We start from the raw sequence: 9378 nt of genomic DNA, 5'->3' as shown, positions 1-9378 counted from the left end.
GAAGCCATTTTATTATAACACTACAGAGAAGTCATTTTATTAACCTTAGCAGTTAACATGAAAGAGAAACCCTTACACTCTCCCCCCACCAAATTTAGTCATGTCCTCATGACGTCGAGATAATTCGCCAACCCTTCCTACAAACACATAAACCCAATCCAGGTACAAAACAGTGACATGGCTCCCCCAAAAAGTAGACCTCACACCTTGTTCCCCAGACACTATATAGGCCAACCTATCCGGGAGTTTCCTACTTCTCTGAGACCTCCGTACTCCCTCACCTAATTCTTCAGGCTCGCACACTACTGGGGATACTCCAGGTCTGCTTGCCGAATCCTCTCGCACTCTATCACTGATGCACCCCTGCAACTCGGAGCTCCCTGCCTCGTGTTCAGGCCCCATTGTCTCTCCTTCAGGGTCCTGCAGAAACCCAGGCTGCCCACAACTAGTCCCCCCCCACCACCTCACCTGACTCAGTGGGAGAAGGGCCAGGAGTCTCTTCCTCAAACAAGGGAAACCACACCTCCATCTCATCATTCTTCAAATCTGTATTCTTCTCCTTTTCCTCGATTTGTAGCTGCTGTTTGGTTTTCTCCAAACTGCAGCACTTGGCCTGGGCTGCTTCTGCAGCCTTTTCAGCCTCCTCCAGTTCCTCAACCAGGGCCTGATATTCCTTAAACTTCCTCTGAAGAGCAGCAGTTAAAATTATAGCAGTTAAACTGCAGTTAAAGAATCTATTCAGAAGCAGTGTATCATACACTGGGAAACATTAAGAGAAAATGATGACCATTCAGTTAGTCTTCAAGACTATGAATCCTGGAAAACATTACTTGAAGCAGCCAAAGTGAGAAACTATGCCCCTATTTCAGACGTTGCTAAAGAACTTGGAGAAAAAGGATCCCAAGAATCTACTATCACCCAAAGTGCCGAAGCCTCTTCACCATGAAGAGAGACTGAGAGACTCTGAAAAGGAAAGCCAGGGAAAGCATTACTGATGAAGCTGGTGAGGATACCTGTACATCAGAAAGGCCAAGTAGGAGATCTTCATCAGAAGCAAGGGTGTATGATCACATCTGCATTTTTTGTAATAAGGTGAAATTTCTGAAGGGCTCCACGTCACGTGAAAAGCTTACACAAGCTGTACAACTCAGAGCTGACCAAACACTACGAGAATGTGCAACCCAGAAGGAAGATGAAAAGATTCTAGCAGTAACAAGCAGAGACATAGTTGCTGCAGAGGCCCACGATCATGTTTCATGCTATAAGGATTGTACCAGAATCAAGAAAAAGGGACCTGAGTACAAAGAGAACGATGATAAAACAGATGGTGGTGAACTGTATAAAAGGACTGAAAGGGAAGCCTATAAAGACCTTTTCACGTATATCAGAACTGATATCATACCCAACAAGAGGATTGTACAAGTCACTTCTTTGGTCACGAAACTTGAATCTTTCATGCCGTCTGGTGGAGTTACACTCCTGCAAGATTCTACAAGGAAGCACATTCGTAGCAAACTGCAATCTGAGCTGGGCTAACAGCAGATATATTTCCAGATGACAAAGGAAAATTGTTAATGGTTTCTGGAAGTGTATCATTAAGGGACGTTGTCTTGGAAAATCAAACCCTACAGAGGGAACTCAAAGTTTGGAGGGCCAAGGCAACCAATTTCAACAAGATCACAGATCAGAGTTCATCACATATCAGGCCCTGTCCACACCAGAAGGATTGCTGAGAAAGACAAATAAAGCTACTTCAGCCACAACCTTGCAGAAAAATGTAGCAGTAGAAGAGCAGAAACTCTGCGAGAGTGGTTGATGGAATGAACTTGGTCCGAAGAGTGAAAGGTGATCAAGTTACTTTCAGAGATGTTGCCACAACAATTCTGGGTATGGCTCTGAGGGAAGGCAGTCAGAGTAGCAGAATAGATGTGTTCAACACATACAAGGAGAACTCTGTCAAGAATAGTGAAAGATCTCTACGGGGTGAAGAGACTGGTCATGAGTTGCAAGGTATCACAGGCACACAGATGGTGAGGCAGTGGAGGAGCTTCCTGACTAAAGTCAGTAACAAAAATAGTCTCATTAGCTTCATAGTCCATGAATGGAGGAAGGTGGAGCACAGAGCAAAGCTACAGGAGAAGATTCTGTATGCAACTGTGAATGACAAATGTTACAGAATCACGTCTCAAGACAGTGAGGAGGTGTCATCTCTTCAGTGTCAACAAGAAGAAGCAGATGGCCGCCTACTTCTCCATGCTGCCCATGGCACAAGATAGGGATGCAAATCTGTAGTGATCTGCTCAGAAGACACAGATGTCTTTATCATGTCTTTAGCATTTGGTGACAAGATTGAGGCCCCATTGTTCCAGAAGTGTGGCACTAGAACCCGTACAAGGCTTGTAGACATCAAGAAGGTTGCTGCCACTGTTGGCATAGAGGTTTGTGCGGCTCTCATTAGGTTGCACGCATATACAGGAGGTGATACTGTAAGTGCTTTTGCAGGCAAAGGGAAGACGAGTGCCCTAAAGCTTCTGACCAGCAACAGGGAAACTCAGGACACATTCTTAGAGTTGGGTCAGGAATGGGACCTCTCCCCAGAACTGATGGACAAACTGGAGGCATTTACGTGTCTCCTGTATGCCCCAAAAGCATCGACCACCAAGGTCAATGAGCTCAGGTATCACCTTTTCTGTGTCAAAAAAGGTGAAATCGGAAGTCATCAACTCCCACCATGCAAGGACTGCTTAACAAAACGTGCACAGTGAGCCAACTACCAGGCTGGTACATGGAGAAGATGTTTGGAGAAGGACCCACAAGGGCCAAGCCCTGTTGGCAGAGGATGGAAGATGGAGAGAGAAGAGGAAGCTGAACAGTTGGTGGTGCACTGGATGGAAGGCCAGCCAGCACCCAATGCCGTCCTGGATCTACTGGCCTGTAACTGTCCAAAAAAATGTTCACTCCCAAGATGTATGTATGTTGCAAATGGCCTCACGTGTACTGACATGTGTAGACTGGCAGACTGTGAGAACCAGGCATCCACTTCAGAGAGTGTGCAAAGTTCAGATGAAGATGTGGAAGACGTGGAAGACTTGGAAAATTATTACGATTATTACTAGGTTATGAAAGTACGGAAAACAAAGTATGGAAAGCAGTCTTTGATTAAATATATTCATTTTACAACCAAATGGGGCCTAGGTTATGGCTGTGTGGATCCCCACATTTGAATTATTGTACTATAATTCTATATGCTATGACAAAAGCTTAAGGTTGTTTTGATTTGATACAACAATATGGAAAATATCATGACATCAATAAAACTCCGGAATTTTCTCCAAATGAGGTTTTTTACCTTTTGGGGGGTGGGGTAACATTTTCTGCTGTCCTGATGTTAATATGGAATATATACAAAAAGTGTTTACTTATTTGATACAATAAAGCTACCACTGGTGCAGTGCTAGCACATATTTTCTAACTCTAGAGATGTATACCTTGGCAAAAATGACTCTGAGCATTATTCCCCTCAGATGGTACCGACCAACCCTACTGGCTCACGGACTAAGTGGGGGAGTCCAGGACCAGAGGGCATAGCCTCAGAATGGAGGAACGTTCAGTGAGGAGGCTACGTAGCATCCATGCCAGGACCACCAGACTGAGAAACTGGTAATTTCCCGAAGCTGTGAAGCTGATCAACACCTCCACCCAATAACCCACCCTCAACCATCACTATTTTATCATTTCCCGTCAGTCTAAGGTGACACACAGCGTGCACACAGCGTGGTGCCTATTGTCACTTTCTGAACAAAAAAATCAATTTATGTATATAATCTATTTTATGTATTTATATGTATAATAGGTAGTTTATCATTGTGTTCTTTATCTAATTGTGTTTTTTGTCTTACATCAGATGAGAAATAACAATTATTTTATTCTCCTTTACACTTATGTCCTGAATTTGACATTTTAAAATCTTGAATCATCAATCTCTCTTCAGTCGCTTGTTCTACAGACCATTACCTTCTGTGTGGGAAATGTATCGCTTAGGTCCCCTTTAAATCTTTCCCCTTTCACCTTGAACCTGTGCCGTCTACTCTCAGACTCCCCTCCCTTGGGGAAAAGACTGTGACCACCCACTTTCTCTAAGCCCTTCATAATTCAACACCCATCAGACAACCATCAGTTTCCAGAATTCCAGGGGAAACTGTCTCTGTCTGTCCAACTGCTTCTCATAAGCAAACCCTCACCCTGACCCAGTGTCATTTTGTGAATCTGGTTTGCATCATTTCCAGCTTATCAGCTCCTTTCAATAACAAGGAGACCAGACTTCACACGGTACTCAACGGCAGATGCCATCTCTCTGGCCCTACATTCCTCATTAAAACACCTGGAGAATAAAGACGCATATGTAAGACTCCTTTTCATTGACTACAGCTCTGCCTTTAATACCATCATTCCAAATAAACTGATTCCTAAGCTCCGGAACCTGGGCCTTAGCACTCAGATCTGCAGCTGGATCTTCAACTTCCTCACAGACAGGACCCAGGCTGTAAAGATAGGGGACAAGCTCTCCTCTACAATCACTCTGAGTACCGGTTCCCCATAAGGCTGTGTACTCAACCCCCTGCTGTACTCACTGTACACCCATGATTGTGTAGCTAAGTTTCCATCAAACTCTATATATAAGTTTGGTGATGACACCACAATTGTAGGCCGTATCTCGGGTAATGATGAGTTTGAGTACAGAGAGGAGATTAAGAACCTGGTGGCATGGTGCAAAGACAATAACCTATCCCTCAACGTCAGCAAGATGAAGGAATTGGTTGTTGACTTCAGAATGAGTAACGGACCGCACGACCCCATTCACATCGGTGGTGCACAAGTGGAACAGGTCAAAAGCTTTAAGTTTCTCGGGGCCAGTATCACAAATGACCTGACTTGGTCCAATCAAGCAGAGTCCACTGCCAAGAAGGCCCACCAGTGCCTTTACTTCCTGAGGAAGCTAAGGAAATAGTCATAGTCATAGTCATACTTTATTAATCCCGGGGGAAATTGGTTTTTGTTACAGTTGCTCCATAAATAATAAATAGTAATAGAATCATAAATAGTTAAATAGTAATATGTAAATTATGCCAGTAAATTATGAAATAAGTCCAGGACCAGCCTATTGGCTCAGAATGTCTGACCCTCCAAGGGAGGAGTTGTAAAGTTTGATGGCCACAGGCAGGAATGACTTCCTCTGATGCTCTGTGCTGCATCTCGGTGGAATGAGTCTCTGGCTGAATGTACTCCTGTGCCCACCCAGTACATTATGTAGTGGATGGGAGACATTGACCAAGATGGCATGCAACTTAGCCAGCATCCTCTTTTCAGACACCGCCGTGAGAGAGTCCAGTTCCATCCCCACAACATCACTGGCCTTACGAATGAGTTTGTTGATTCTGTTGGTGTCTGCCACCCTCAGCCTGCTGTCCCAGCACACAACAGCAAACATGATAGCACTGGCCACCACAGACTCGTAGAACATCCTCAGCATCGTCCAGCAGATGTTAAAGGACTTCAGTCTCCTCAGGAAATAGAGACGGCTCTGGCCCTTCTTGTAGACAGCCTCAGTGTTCTTTGACCAGTCCAGTTTATTGTTAATTCGTATCCCCAGGTATTTGTAATCCTCCACCATGTCCACACTGACCCCCTGGATGGAAACAGGGGTCACCGGTACCTTAGCTCTCCTCAGGTCTACCACCAGCTCCTTAGTCTTTTTCACATTAAACTGCAGATAATTCTGCTCACACCATGTGACAAAGTTTCCTACCGTAGCCCTGTACTTAGCCTCATCTCCCTTGCTGATGCATCCAACTATGGCAGAGTCATCAGGAAACTTTTGAAGATGACAAGACTCTGTGCAGTAGTTGAAGTCCGAGGTGTAAATGGTGAAGAGAAAGGGAGACAAGACAGTCCCCTGTGGAGCCCCAGTGCTGCTGATCACTCTGTCGGACACACAGTGTTGCAAGCACATGTACTGTGGTCTGCCAGTCAGGTAATCAAGAATCCATGACACCAGGAAAGCATCCACCTGCATCGCTGTCAGCTTCTCCCTCAGCAGATCAGAGCGGATGGTGTTGAACACACTGGAGAAGTCAAAAAACATGACCCTCACAGTGCTCACTGGCTTGTCCAGGTGGGCGTAGACATGGTTCAGCAGGTAGACGATGGCATCCTCAACTCCTAGTCGGGGCTGGTAGGCGAACTGGAGGGGATCTAAGTGTGGCCTAACCATAGGCCGGAGCAGCTCCAGAACAAGTCTGTTCAGGGTCTTCATGATGTGGGAGGTCAATGCCACCGGTCTGTAGTCATTGAGACCGCTGGGGCGCGGCGTCTTCGGCACAGGGACGAGGCAGGACGTCTTCCACAGCACAGGAACCCTCCGGAGCCTCAGGCTCAGGTTGAAGACATGGCGAAGTACTCCACATAGCTGAGGGGCACAGGCTTTGAGCACCCTGGTACTGACACCATCCAGTCCTGCAGCCTTGCTTGGGTTGAGCCGTTTCAGCTGTCTTCTCACCTGTTCAGCTGTGAAGCCCACCGTGGTGGTTTCGTGTGGGGAAGGGGTATAGTCATGAGAGCAGGGTTGGGGACTGTGAGCAGGGGTAGGAGGGGAGGGTGGAATCTGTGTTGGTTGGGGGCCGACAACAGATGGCTCGTGTGAGGGATGGGCAGGGGCCACACTGTCAAATCTGTTAAAGAACAGGTTAGGTTCGTTGGCCCTGTCCACACTGCCTTCCGCTCCTCTGTTGCTAGTTTGCCGGAACCCAGTGATGGTCCTCATCCCCCTCCAGACCTCTCTCATGTTGTTCTGCTGGAGTTTCCACTCAAGCTTCCTCCTATACCTGTCTTTAGCCTCCCTGATCCTGGCTTTCAGGTCCCTCTGTATTGCCCTCAGCTCCTCCCTATTTCCATCTCTAAACGCCCTCTTTTTAGCGTTCAGGATGTCCTTAATGTCCTTTGTCACCCATGGCTTGTTATTTGAATAACAAAGGACAGTTCTTGTCGAAAATTTGGCCTGTCCCCTAAAACTCTCACTAATTTTTATAGATGCACCGTAGAAAGCATTCTTCTAGGGTGCATCACAACCTGGTATGGAAGTTGTCCTGTCCAAGACCGGAAGAAGCTGCAGAAGATCGTGAACACGGTACAGCACATCACACAAACCAATCTTCCGTCCTTGGACTCACTTTACACCGCACGCTGTCAGAGCAGTGCTGCCAGGATAATCAAGGATACGACCCACCCAGCCAATACACTTTTCGTCCGTCTTCCCTCCGGGAGAAGGCTCAGGAGATTGAAGACTCATACGGCCAGATTTGGGAACAGCTTCTTTCCAACTGTGATAAGACTGCTGAATGGATCCTGACCCGGATCTGGGCCGTACCCTCCAAATATCCGGACCTGCCTCTCGTTTTTTTTGCACTACCTTACTTTCCCTTTTCTATTCTCTATTTATGATTTATAATTTAAATTTTAAACATGTGCTGTTGATTTGTTCTCCAGGGAGCACGAAGAGCAGAATCAAATATTGCTGTGATGATTGTACGCTCTAGTATCAATTGTTTAGTGACAATAAAGTATAAAGTATCAAAGTACTCTGTATGTGGTGTCCAGCAGTGACAGGCCTATCGGGGACAACACTCCCACCTGGTGGATCTCTGCAGCAATGACAGATCTCCATGTGGACATCACCCCCATGCAGTGGTTCCCTGCCGCAGTGACAGATTCCCTGTGGACAACACTCCCACCTGGTGGTGTCCTGCTGCAATGACAGATCCCCATGTGGACAACACTCCCACCTGGTGGTTCCGTGCTGCAGTGACAGATTTTCCTGTGGACAACACTCCCACCTGGTGGTTCCCTGCAGCAGTGACAGATTTTCCTGTGGACAATACTCCCACCTGGTGATGTCCTGCTGCAATGACAGATCCCCATGTGGACAACAGTCAGGGATAAACACATTCTGCAGAAGTGAGGTGAAGCAGCAGCGAGGTCATGGACCCTCTACAGATTACAGAGGAAGAGGTGTTTGCTGTCTTGAAGCAGATCAGGGAGGATAAATCCCCAGGGTCTGACAAGGTGGTCTCTCGGACGCTGTCGGAGTCTTGTGCAGAAATTTCACTGTCCCCAGCAGAGATACGTATTTAAAACACCCTTACCAATGGGTGAGGTGCCAGATTGAAGTACAGCTAATGTTGTTTTTTAAAAACACAAACAACAGGAATTCTGCAAATGCTGGAAATTCAAGCAACACACATCAAAGTTGCTGGTGAACGCAGCAGGCCAGGCAGCATCTCTAGGAAGAGGTACAGTCGACGTTTCCTTCGTCAGGAATGTTGTTTTGTTGTGTTAGAAAGGCTGTAAGAATAACCGGGGAAATTTCAGGCTTGTAAACCTGACATCAGCAGTGGGTAAGACACAGGAGCTAAAATAGGCCATTCGGCCCATTGAGTCTGCTCCACCATTCCATCATAATCGATTCATTATTCCTCTCAATCCCATTCTCCTGTCTTCTGGGATCATTCTTGTGAACCTCCTCTAGACCCTCTCCAATGCCAGCACATCTTTCTTAGATAAGGGGCCTGAAACTGTTCACAGTGGTCTGAAATATACCCTATAACATGGCCTGCATAGCCATCTGTGGCAATGAATTCCATAGATTCACCACCTACTTGCAGAGGAAATTTTTCCTCATCTCTGTTCTAAGCTAACGTCCCTCTATTCTGAGGCTGTGCCCTCTGGTCCAAGACTTTCCCACCACAGGAAATCTCCTCTCTACATCCACCCTATCTAGGCCTTTCAATATTCCATGGATTTCAATAAGATCCCTCCCTCCCCTTTCCTCATTCTTCTGAGCTCCAGGCCCAGACCCAGAGACATCAAACACCCCTCATGTTAACCCTTTCATTCCTGGAATCGTTCTTGTGAACCTCCTCTGGATCTTCTCCAATGCCAGCACATCTTTTCTTAGATATGGGGTCTAAAACTGCTGACAGTACAACGTGTGGTCTGAGCAATGTCCTATAAAGCCTCAGCATGACAGCCTTGCTGTTGTATTCCAGTTCTCTTAAAATGAATGCTAACATTGCATTTGCCTTCATTACCACCAACTCAACCTGCAAGTTAACCCTCAGGGAATCATGCACGAGGACCTCAATTTTTTTTGCACCACTGATTTTTGAATTTTCTCCCTGTTTTGAAAGTGAGTTCTTGGAAGATATTCTAACAGACTGGCTATATATAGTTGAAGCCAGAAGTTTACATACACCTTAGCCAAATACATTTAAACTCAGTTTTTCACAATTCCTGACATTTAATCCTAGAAAACATTCCTTGTCT

This window comes from Mobula birostris, chromosome X (assembly GCF_030028105.1).
Source record: "Mobula birostris isolate sMobBir1 chromosome X, sMobBir1.hap1, whole genome shotgun sequence".
Taxonomy (NCBI): Eukaryota; Metazoa; Chordata; class Chondrichthyes; order Myliobatiformes; family Myliobatidae; genus Mobula; species Mobula birostris.
Note: the sequence above shows the minus strand (reverse complement) of the source record.